General features: G+C 43.0%; 1 protein-coding gene across 1 annotated transcript in view; it reads right to left on the bottom strand.

Annotated features, from left to right (window-relative positions):
• Nucleotides 1-12,558, bottom strand: part of LOC114668153 (cytosolic carboxypeptidase 4) — an 890,538-nt gene that overhangs the window by 700,392 nt on the left and 177,588 nt on the right. The gene's annotated exons all lie outside the window — the stretch shown is intronic.

Raw genomic sequence — 12,558 nt, 5'->3', positions numbered from 1 at the left:
CAACACTATTTATTAATAATAATAAAAGGCTTTCCTTCTGAAATGTTTTGTGGAATTTAACTACTGGCAGATATATTACTCCATATAATCCATCTTACTGTATGCTTAATGCATTTTTGTAAATACACACCACCATTCTACTACAGAGTGAGAAGGTGCTTTGACCGTCAAAGAGAGTCAAGGGCATGGGCAGATACAGAACAGGGTAAACATTCTGCCAGCCCTCCTTGGCTCCACTCCTATTCTATGGAGAAGGGCAGTGATACCTCCTAGGTTGCATTTTTTTATTGTTACCTGAAGAAACACGCTTCTGCATTCTTGTTTTCCTACCACTTGCCCTTCTAGGGCACAATCTTATCCCCATAGCACCCCCTACCTTCCTAAACTGACATGCTAAGTTGCTTTTGCCCTGCCATTGTCGGTTTTTTTCTAAAATAGATGTTTTATGTAGAACTTCTACCTATCTTGTTCCACTCTGGTGCTGCTCTTTCTGTTAGAAGCCTCTTGATACGTATGCACACTCTCACAATGTCTTATTTCACTAAGTTGGGTATGACCAAGTTGATAATTGCTGCGGACCAATACAGTGAGCAGAAAATGTTTAAAAACATAGTGTGGTTAATGGACAAGTGATGGTCAGAATATCTCAGGAGCCAAAACATGAATGAATAACTAAGATTCAAAGGGTAAAACATGATCAAAAGTCAGAATCAGAAAAGGGTTGCAACCAGAACACAAATCCTACTGCTAGGTCCTACTTGAAAGAATTTTGGCATCCATCGATGGATAACACATAGTGCAATCACCTATACATTTTGTGGAGATCAGCCCGACTACAGACAGACACAAAACACACAGAAGTCCCAAAAACACACACATTTAATTTTCTTTTTTGCTTTTTACAGCACCACACAATGCACAAATCCCCAACAATGCTCACAGTCCTTTTTTTCCTTCTCTTTTCATTTCTTCTTCTAATCTTCTTCTGCCATCTCCACTTTCATTTCTTCTTCTAATCTTCTTCTGCCATCTCCACTCCTTTCCGCAAGCTCTGTCCTCTGCCTCCCGACTCTGGCTCCCTGAATGGAGTAAGGTGGCCCCTTTTATAGTTCACCCGGATGTACTCCAGGTGCTCCCTGATGACCTTCCTGCAGCACTTCCTGGTGTGGCGGAAGTGCTGCATGGGCACCCAGAAGCTCTCCGGATGTACCTAGTTCCTGTTCTGTGTGTGGTGAAAGGATCGCTCATATGGTCTCTGGAGCAGCTGCAGTGCCTCCTGGCAGCACCCCAGATCCTAACAGGGTTGTAGACAACTCCATCTCCCATGAACCCTGTGGGAGTCCAAAGCACCACTGCTACCCATGGGGGCTGCCGTCTAGCATCCCGGTGGAGGTAATGTTCTGCCCTAGCTTGCTCAACTGGTCCTCTCAGCGAAGAGGCGACCTGGCCGGGCAAGGACCCTGGCCATCTGTGACAATTTATAAAGTAACTTTTCTTATGTCATTGCTGCAACGATCAAGGCCACATGACCTTAAAAACTGGCTTCACATAAATAAGGAATATCAAGTAGTTAATGAAAATAATTTTTTTAATTAAAAGACAAAATGTAAAAATAATGTCATCCTATGGACTGTGATGAGTCCCCCCAGGAGGAAGAAGGAAAGTTGGCAGAACATTTCAAGATGATCTGAGGGTTATCAACGTTGCTTGGGAAAATGTGGAAACCACAGCTGTTGATCAAAATCAATGGAAAACGCTTGTTGCCCAATGCACACAGTTGTGCGGGAGGAACTAAGACTAAGCCTAAGACTTAGTTTAGTTGGAAATGCAAATATATCATGACACTTTAACACATTGAGCCTGGAACAGGGGTGAGTCCTGAGGTTTTGGAAAACATCTTGCATCACCCCAGTCCCAAAGGTATCACGTCCTAGTGAGCTGAATGACTTCCGGCCTGTTGCTCTGACATCACATGTGATGAAGACCATGGAGAGGCTGCTGCTTCACCACCTGAGACCACAGGTTCAACACGCCCTCGACCCTCTGCAGTTTGCATATCAGGAGAAGGTGGGAGCGGAGGATGCCATCATCTATATGCTACATCGATCCCTCTCCCACTTGGACAGAGGCAGTGGTGCTGTAAGAATTATGTTTCTAGACTTCTCTAGCACCTTCAACACAATCCAACCTCTGCTCCTTAGGGACAAGCTGACAGAGATGGGAGTAGATTCATACATAGTGGCAGACAGACCTAAAGACAGACCTCATTATGTGCGTCTTGGGAACTCCACGTCTGACATTGTGGTCAGCAGCACAGGAGCGCCACAGGGGACTGTACTTTCTCCAGTCCTGTTCAGCCTATATACATCGGACTTCCAATACAACTCGGAGTCCTGCCACGTGCAAAAGTTCGCTGATGACACTGCTATCGTGGGCTGCATCAGGAGTGGGCAGGAGGAGGAGTATAGGGACCTAATCAATGAGTTTGTTAAATGGCATAGAGCTGGACAGTTTGACATCTGTGGCAGAGCGACGAGTGCTCAGCAGACTCCTATCAATTATGGAGAATCCACTGCATCCACTAAACAGTGTCATCTCCAGACAGAAGAGCAGCTTCAGCGACAGACTGCTGTCACTGTCCTGCTCCACTGACAGACTGAGGAGATCGTTCCTCCCCCAAACTATGCAACTCTTCAATTCCACCCAGGGGGGGTAAACATTAACATTATACAAAGATATTGTCTGTTTTTTACCTGCATTATTATCAATCTTTAATTTAATATTGTTTTTTGTATCAGTAAGGTGCTGCTGCAGTATGTGAATTTCCCCTTGGGATTAATAAAATATCTATCTATCTATCTATCTATCTATCTATCTATCTATCTATCTATCTATCTATCTATCTATCTATCTATCTATCTATCTATCTATCTATCTATCTATCTATCTATCTATCTATCTATCTATCTATCTATCTATTGCCATTGCATAGATTACAATGTTTAAGTAAACACTAAATGCTGTTGTTATGTCATATAGTGATGCAATAGTTAAAATGACAGAAACATATCATAGCAGACACAGGCACTCCTCAAACATATGGAGCCCCGTAGCCATGGTGGTCTACGTGTGTGTGTGTCTATCTGTCTCACCCGTCGCAGCACTCATCCCAATATACAAATAAATTTTTAAGCTTCAGTTACCTTGTGCTACTGAGCTCCTAATTTTAGCTTTTTATTTTTTCTGAGCACCAAGTCTCTTTTGTTCAGCATCTTTTGCTCTCTCACAGAAACTCAGGCGGTGGTTTAAAATGCAGGGACTGGAGATATTGGGGATCAGTGTTTTAGGAAGAAGCCCTGTGGGTAGGTCTTTTGCAGCACAGATTTTGCTGCTATTTACATGTTTTTTAGCACTTTTTAATGGGTTGTACCATACACTAAACACAAGATAAGATGATCTCTTTAAGATACACTCAAGCAACTGTCAGTATGATTAGCTGTTGAGCAACCTTATGACCTGGAGACAAAAACGTTCTCTGAATCTGTGTTTCTGTCTTATACAGTTTGCTTGAAATACATTTTTGAAATCTGCTCTTTCATTTTGAATAGCCCAGTATTATACGTCTGGCTTCAGCAAGAATAAGCATATGGTGTTGTATTCACTGTCCTCTGTGTGTGTTATGCTACAGTAACTAGTCTGTGGGAAACATGCAATTAAAATTTTTACTGTGTTACGCACACTCAACACTAACTTTAAAGTTGAATTTACTAAATGGAGTGAAAACAACAAAGTCAGAACAACAAAGCAGCAGATTGTTATCCATTTTACCAGGGATCATGTGCCTATTGTCGTATTTGTTATGGAAAAAGTGTGTGGCATTAGATTCTTAGGAGTCCATATCACTAATAATATTTTTGATTTCTCCCCCACAACATAACTTGTTAAGAAAGGCTGAGAAGTGCCTGACTTTTTGAGAAGGCTGAAAAAAGTCAGTTATTCTCTTCTCATTAGCTTGCAAGAATACACAGAGGAGGGCATATGGATAGCTGCATCACAGTCTGGTATGGCAGCGACACTGTGGCAGACTGCCAGGCCCAGCAGTGAGTGATTAAAACAACCCAGTTCATCACCTGAGTTATTCTATTATCCATGCATGGCAGTTATGAGAGAGGATGCCAGAAGAAGGAAATTTCTATCATCTCAGATTGCACAGAACTCAACATGAAGCTGTTTCTCCAACAAGAAATATAGCTGCATTCAGTCGCTAGACTTTATACTGCCAGGCTACTCAGATGATAACTCATACATAATCTGCTTTAACTGATTTGGGACTAGGATGCCACTGTGCGACAAGTCTATTACACTATACAACATACTGTATGTTCTGTTATTGACAGTTCTACATCTCAGTCAATATTGTTTGGTGCAGAAGGATCATCTGGCGATCAGCTTAAAAAAATGGCACCATTCGGGGATAACAAAAACAAATAGACAACTTGGCACCAACAGGGATGGCTTATGTTATCCTGCTAAGACAAAAAGAAAGCAGTTACTGGGGGAGATAAGTTCTGTGTTTGTGCTATGTCTTCTCAAAAACATTTAACAGGGGCACCATATTACCTTTGAAAGGGCTGCACAAATCAAAAACAGCAATATGGCCAAGGCTGGCTACCTCAGCTTCAAAACATTAGCAGGGACCAGAGTCTGGCACTCTGATTGTTACCCCTGAAAAGGCTGGACAAATCAAATTTATTAGCAATAAGGCTGATGCAGGCTACCTCAGCGGGGGCTGGAGGCTGGCTATCTCATTGTTACTCTTGAAAGGGCTACACAGTCCTAACAGAGCCAGCACAGCTTGCTCTTAAACAGACATGCAAGGCATACCCCAACACGTCCATCAGTGAGGTTCTCCTGTCACGTTATCTTTAGGCTTCACTTTCCTGTTCATTACCTTTTGAAGAATTAAACCAATTATGATTCAGGCAAACAAGCACGCTGGGACAGATGAAAACAATAAAGGCAAGTTTCAGTGAGGACGTGTTCAAACTTTAATTTAATTATTACTTGTATTTATTTGGAGAGAAACACGATATTAAATACTAGAAGTCAAACATAGAAGAAAACATACAACCTAAAAAATTCAAAAAGCACCAATATAGCTGAGAGAGAGAGATGATTATGTAATTTAAAGAGTTCATTCTTCCTAATCCAGCTAAGGTGTTCCTTATAAGTATGCATCTTCATTGTTATACAACTAGTGTTCCTCCCTTGGCTGGGGTTTAAATCCATGTTTTATGTTATTTTAGTTCTTTGTTGAGCCATTTATGTTAATGTTACTTTTATTACTTATTGGCTGTATTTTCTGCTTATTGGCTGTATTTTTCTGCCTGTGTTATCTTCCATGTGTTTAGTGGGTGGTCCTCAAAGAGGGAGGGCCACCTGCCAATCACAACCATGAACTGGTCTCCACCGTATAAAACCAGAGGGCCTCCCACAGTTCCTGGCCATTGATCTGAATGTGCTAAAGGAGTGGAGAGTTTCTTGTTGCTTATGATTTACTTGTGCTTTGTGACTATTTGATTTTTTGACTTCATGCTATGTTTTTAACCTTTTTCTGGATTCTGTATTGGGTCTTGTTCACTTGGATTGCTTCTCTTTTCCATGGAGCTTACTTTTGTTCAGAGGATATTTTTGTATTAACAAACCTTTCAATTTATAAGGATTCTGTGTTTGCCTTATTACTAGCCGGAGCTTTGACTGCAATATGTAGCAGGCACTTTGGGAAGTTTTTGGGACTCATCCATGGTGCAGCCTTTCTTCTTCTTTGGGCAGTATGCGGTGTCTTTGTGGCTTCAGGACTACCTACACCCTCTCTCTCATGCAAACATCGTGTTCTCACTCCTTATATTAGAAGTTGTGTGTCATGCTTCAGTTTCTAAAAATCTCTATAGTATCTGCCTCTCTCAAAAGCCTTACACCGTGTGCATCAAGACAACTGAGGTGCTTTCTTTAATACTGCGAGTTGATGGCTATTTTTAGTAAGTGAAAACAGTAAAAAATCATACAACTGAGAATGTACTCTTGGTCTTGCTCTCCTGTCCAATTTAAGTTATTTTAAGCTAATTATGAAATACAAGTTAAACATCAAAATCGCCAAAGGCCGCTATTTCACATTATCTTACCAGCATATACACACTGGTTAGTTTATGTTCACTTAAACATAGATAACACTTCGTAAAGGTTGCTTTATTTTGCATATCCTTTCCATAATGTTTGCCTCATCTACATATCCAAGAATTCAACATTCGGTTAAAACACATTGTCTATTCCCGTCAATTTGTTTAGACGATGGTTTAAAAGAAGAACAGATCTGTCAGACCCCTTTACTAAAGTGGTCTCAAATGTGGCCCAAAATGTCTTTTAAAACTTTTACCTTTCTCATTACCACTTTCAATGTTTGTCTTCATTTACAATTCAGCCTCTTAAGCCTTTCCCACCATCCGTTGACTGTTTCTGACAATATGACGTAATTAGTAATTTTGTGACTGTCAGCTTTTATCCAAACCTTTTTGTTAAACTCTTATTTAAATGCACACAATCAGAAGTAATAATAGTCTTTCCCTTATGAGCTCTATAATATAGTTATACTCTTGGTCAAAAACTTTATTTGTTTACAAGTTGCATCTTATGTAAATAAAACACTCAAATTAAATATTACATGTCTTATCTAATAAACTGAAAGAAACTGTTTTTTTTACAAGCACTATAAAAAACTTACGTCAGCACAGCGGATCAATTCAATTCAATTCAATTTAATTCAATTCTTCATTGTCATGTGTACAAGTACAAGTACCATGTACAATGAAATGCTTGCTTGCATGTGCCCCTGCAGACAGTGAACACAGACAAAAACAAACCCACACACAGTAAATAAATGAATATAAATAAGTAAATAAATAAAACCAGAATCATAGGAATAAATAGAGACAATGGCAGAAGTATATGTGCAGGTAGCAGTGGAGGTGACACAAGGTTATTGATTGTTCATGAGTCTGATTGCAGTTGGGTAGAAACTGTTCCTGAACCTGGAGGTGTGCGACTTTAGTCGCTTCCCAGATGGGAGGAGGGTGAAAACTGACAGTGCAGGGTGGCTGGGGTCCCGCCTGATATGGTTCACTTTCCCGAGACAGCGTGTAGTATGGATGCCCCGGATCGCAGGGAGCTGTGTGCCCGTGATCTGCTATGCTGTGTTCACCACACACTGTAGAGCTCTCTGTAGTCCCGGACTGAGCAGTTGTTGTACCAGGATGTGGTACATCCTGTCAGGATGGATTCCACAGTACACCTGTAGAATCTGCACAGGGTTGTGGGGGACATCCGGGCTTTACTCAGTCTCCTGAGGAAGTAGAGGCGTTGTTGGGCTTTCTTGACTACTGCCGCAGTGTGACTTGACCATTTAAGGTCATCAGTGAGTGTGACTCCGAGGAACCTAAAGCTGCTGACCTGCTCCACAGCCTCACCTTCGATTCAGATGGGCCTGTTTGCGGAAATCCACAATCATCTCCTTAGTTTTACTAACGTTGAGGGTGAGGTTCTTGTCCTGACACCATTCTGCCAGGAGTCTGACCTCCTCCCTGTAGGTCGTCTCATCGTCCTCGCTGATCAGACCTATTACAGTGGTATCGTCAGCAAACTTGAGGATGGTGTTAGAGCTGTACTTAGCTACGCAGTCATGGGTGTAGAGAGAGTAAAGCAGCAGGCTCAGCACACTGCCCTGCAGTGTGCCAGTATTGATGGTGATGATGGACGAGGTTTTTCCACCAATACGCACTTGCTGAGGTCTGCCGGTGAGGAAGTCCAGTACCCAGTAGCACAGTGAAGAGCTAAGCCCCAGATCCTGGAGTTTAGCGATGAGCTGGGTTGGAATGATGGTGTTAAATGCAGAGCTGTAGTCCACAAACAGCAGCCTGGCATAACAGTTCTTGCTCTCCAGATGAGACAGGGTGGTATGAAGTGTTATGGAGATAGCATCCTCAGTGGACCTGTTGCAATGGTAGGCAAACTGGAGGGGGTCCAGACTGTCAGGGATGATGTCCTTGATGTGTTCTAGCACCAGCCTCTGAAAGCACTTCATGGCTATGGGAGTAAGTGCTACTGGGCGGTAATCATTAGGGCAGTCTACTTTATTTTTCTTTGCGACAGGAATGATGGCTGTGTGCTTGAAGCAGGGGGGGACAGATGAAGCTCTCAGAGATGTGTTAAAAATATCCGTAAAGACAGCAGCTAGCTGGTCGCAACATGTTTTTAAAACACGACCTGAGACTCTGTCTGGGCTGGGTGCTTTGCGGATGCTGAGTCTGGAAAAAGTCTTCCTCACATCATCCTTGGAGAGCCTCAGGCTGGAGTCTTGCGGTGCTGTTGGGGGGGTCGCACGGGTCTGTCCGTGTTAGCGAGTTCGAAGCGAGCAAAAAACACCTTCAACTCACCCGGGAGTGAAGCGGCGGTAGCTGTGACCGAGTGTGTCCGGGGTTTGTAGTCTATGATCAGCTGAATACCCTGCCACATCAGACGAGCGTCTGCTGTGCTGTTAAACTGAGAGTTCAGTTTGTGGGCGTACTAGCGCTTTGCGTATTTAATGGCTTTTCGGAGATCATACCTGCTCTTTTTTATGCCTGTGTATCTCTGGAGTGAAACGCACTGCAGCGCTCACGGATCTGCCGACGTACTTCAGCACACATCCATGGCTTCTGGTTGGGAAATATGCGTACAGACTTTGTGGGTACGCAGTCATCCACACATTTCCCGATGAAGCCTGTGACAACTGCGGCATACTCATCCAGATTCTCAGAGGACTCTTTGAAAACATCCCAATCCACAGATTCAAAGCAGTCCCTAAGTTTCTCCTCCGCTTCTGGGGTCCAACAGTGCACCTCTCGCAAGACTGGCTCTGCGCACTTCAACTGCTGCTTTTAAACAGGGAGGAGCAGCACAGAGCAGTGGTCTGGCTGCCCGAGTTTAGGCCGCGGGAGCGAGCGATACACATTTTTGTGTGCGGCATAGCAGTGGTCCAACGTATTAGCACCCCTGGTGGGACAGGAGACGTGTTGGTAGTATTTGGGGCAAAAAGACCTGAAGCTTGCTTTGTTGAAGTCCCAGGTGATGATAACCAGACCTACGGGGTGTGTGTTTTCACAGTCCGTAATGAGGCCACACAGTTCCTTAAGTGCGGTGCTGGTGTTTGCTTGTGGGGGGATGTAAACAGCGACCATGTGTACAGCTGTAAACTCCCTAGGCTGGTAAAGCGGCCGGCACTTGATGATCAGACACTTCAGGTCCGGTGAACAGCTTTGTGAAATGACTTCCACATTCGTACATCATGCGTTATTGATGAGGAAGCATACCCCACCACCTCTCTTTTTTCCGGAGGAGACCGACTGATCAGCGCGGTGGATAGAGAAGCTGTCTGGCTGGACAGCCGAATCCGGCATGCAGGCGGTGAGCCATGTTTCTGTGAGGCAGAAAACACAACAGTCACGCAGATCTTGCTGAAAACAAAGTCCACCACGGAAATTGTCTAGTTTGTTCTCCAGAGTCTGGGCATTGGCCAGGAAAATGCTAGGCAGTGGAAGTCGCAGTCCTCGGTGTTTCGTCCTCGCTTGGAGCCCGGCACGCCGGCCACGTTTTCTCCTCCGCGTCCTCCAGGCGTGGTTGGGTGGGTCGCGTCCACCACCTTGGTCTCGAGTTATTGTGGCGAGCAGCCCCTGGTCGATAACTTCAAAAGTAGCGACTTGTGCCTTTGTTGCACCGATGTTTACCAATGTTGTACAGTCGTTCATTTACTATTATGTAACAAGACCTTAACAAACACTTCTTTGGGCCTTCTCATTATGGCAGATGCCAGGAATTAAAAGGCTGTGTAAAAGATGGTTTGCCTGTGCTCCCTCTGTTTCTGTGAAAAAGTGGCTCCAAAAACAATTAAGTGATCAGAACAATCCCTCAAAGGCAAACAGGAAATGTAAAGTGCTATCTATACTGAAAAATGCATAACCTGATTTTGCTTTTTAATTTTATTTAAGTTTGTTTTTTAAAAGAAGTACAACACAAGAATGCAAAACAGGTAAAATGCCCTCTTAGCTACAGTTATTTTTTATTTCAAATATTCAGCTCTGATTAATGAAAGTTTCCTGAAAAAGTTGGTTTCCCATGTTTTGATGGAAAGTAATAACAGAGCTTCTTTATCATGTGAGACTGAAGTGCATTTTCAACGTTAAAATTTAATGTAAATAATTTTAACTATAGGCTCTTGATCTCCGCATATGTTTCAATTAAATGTGATGAGTGGGTCACAGACTTGCATGAAAGAGAAGGAGGTGAGTTCAGGTTTCTGAGAAAATCTGCTTTATTGTTGTGAAGACAGGAAAAGTCTCAAGCATTTTTATTCAAACGGGAGCTGTCATTTTCATCACCGAAACACACAGCAAGCAAGCAGTGACACTGACATTGTACCTGCTTTAACTCCCTTCTTCAGATTAAAAGAATAATCTGGATTCTGGAGGAGAGATGATAGAAAGTGAGCACATGGCCAGGTCAGAGGCTGGTTTTAAATATTCCCTACGTCAACCATCAGGTGATAGACATGCTACGAGGTGAACCTGCGAACTTGCAGTTGAAGCAGCAGGTGGCAACCCATTCCTGTTTGTTTTAACAGAGTGTTAGAAGAGAGGTGAAGTGTTGTTGAGTACCACTGGGAGGTGTTGGGGTCACAATGAACATATAAATATGTATGTACAGTGCATCCGGAAAGTATTCACAGCGCATCACTTTTTCCACATTTTGTTATGTTACAGCCTTATTCCAAATTGGATTAAATTCATTTTTTTCCTCTGAATTCTATACACAACACCCCATAATGACAACATGGAAAAAGTTTACTTGAGATTTTTGCAAATTTATTAAAAATAACAAAATTGAGAAAGCACATATACATAAGTATTCACAGCCTTTGCCATGAAGCTCAAAATTGAGCTCAGGTGCATCCTGTTTCCCCTGATCATCCTTGAGATGTTTCTGCAGCTTAATTGGAGTCCACCTGTGGTAAATTCAGTTAATTGGACATGATTTGGAAAGGCACACACCTGTCTATATAAGGTTCCACAGTTGACAGTTCATGTCAGAGCACAAACTAAGCATGAAGTCAAAGGAATTGTCTGTAGACCTCCGAGACAGGATTGTCTTGAGGCACAAATCTGAGGAAGGTTACAGAAAAATTTCTGCTGCTTTGAAGGTCCCAATGAGCACAGTGGACGCCATCATCCGTAAGTGGAAGAAGTTCGAAACCACCAGGACTCTTCCTAGAGCTGGCCGGCCATCTAAACTGAGCGATCGGGGGAGAAGGGCCTTAGTCAGGGAGGTGACCAAGAACCCGATGGTCACTCTGTCAGAGCTCCAGAGGTCCTCTGTGGAGAGAGGAGAACCTTCCAGAAGGACAACCATCTCTGCAGCAATCCACCAATCAGGCCTGTATGGTAGAGTGGCCAGACGGAAGCCACTCCTTAGTAAAAGGCACATGGCAGCCCGCCTGAAGTTTTCCAAAAGGCACCTGAAGGACTCTCAGACCATGAGAAAGAAAATTCTCTGGTCTGATGAGACAAAGATTGAACTCTGGTGTGAATGCCAGGTTTTGGAGGAAACCAGGCACCGATATCATCACCAGGCCAATACCATCCCTACAGTGAAGCATGGTGGTGGCAGCATCATGCTGTGGGGATGTTTTTCAGCGGCAGGGACTGGGAGACTAGTCAGAATAAAGGGAAAGATGACTGCAGCAATGTACAGAGACATCCTGGATGAAAACCTGCTCCAGAGCGCTCTTGACCTCAGACTGCGGCGACGGTTCATCTTTCAGCAGGACAACGACCCTAAGCACACAGCCAAGATATCAAAGGTGTGACTTCAGGACAACTCTGTGAATGTTCTTGAGTGGCCCAGCCAGAGCCCACACTTGAATCCAATTGAACATCTCTGGAGAGATCTTAAAATGGCTGTGCACCGACGCTTCCCATCCAACCTGATGGAGCTTGAGAGGTGCTGCAAAGAGGAATGGACGAAACCGGCCAAGGATAGGTGTGCCAAGCTTGTGCCATCATATTCAAAAAGACCTGAGGCTGTAATTGCTGCCAAAGGTGCATCGACAAAGTATTGAGCAAAGGCTGTGAATACTTATGTACATGTGATTTCTCAGTTTTTTTATTTTTAATAAATTTGCAAAAACCTCAAGTAAACTTTTTTCATACTGTCATTATGGGGTGTTGTGTGTAGAATTCTGAGGAAAAAAATGAATTTAATCCAATTTGGAATAAGGCTGTAACATAACAAAATGTGGAAAAAGTGATGTGCTGTGAATACTTTCCGGATGCACTGTATGTATGTATGTATGTACTGTATATATGTATGTATGTATATGTATATAGGTTATATATCAATTCCTGAAAGTGTTCAAAGTTTTCATAAAGTATCCAGAATAAGATATACATTTTGAGTATTTAATCAGAATACAAA

Source organism: Erpetoichthys calabaricus, chromosome 17 (genome assembly GCF_900747795.2).
Source record: "Erpetoichthys calabaricus chromosome 17, fErpCal1.3, whole genome shotgun sequence".
NCBI classification, from domain to species: Eukaryota; Metazoa; Chordata; class Cladistia; order Polypteriformes; family Polypteridae; genus Erpetoichthys; species Erpetoichthys calabaricus.
The sequence above is the reverse complement of the archived record's forward strand: the minus strand, read 5'-3'. Positions and strand labels throughout refer to the sequence as shown.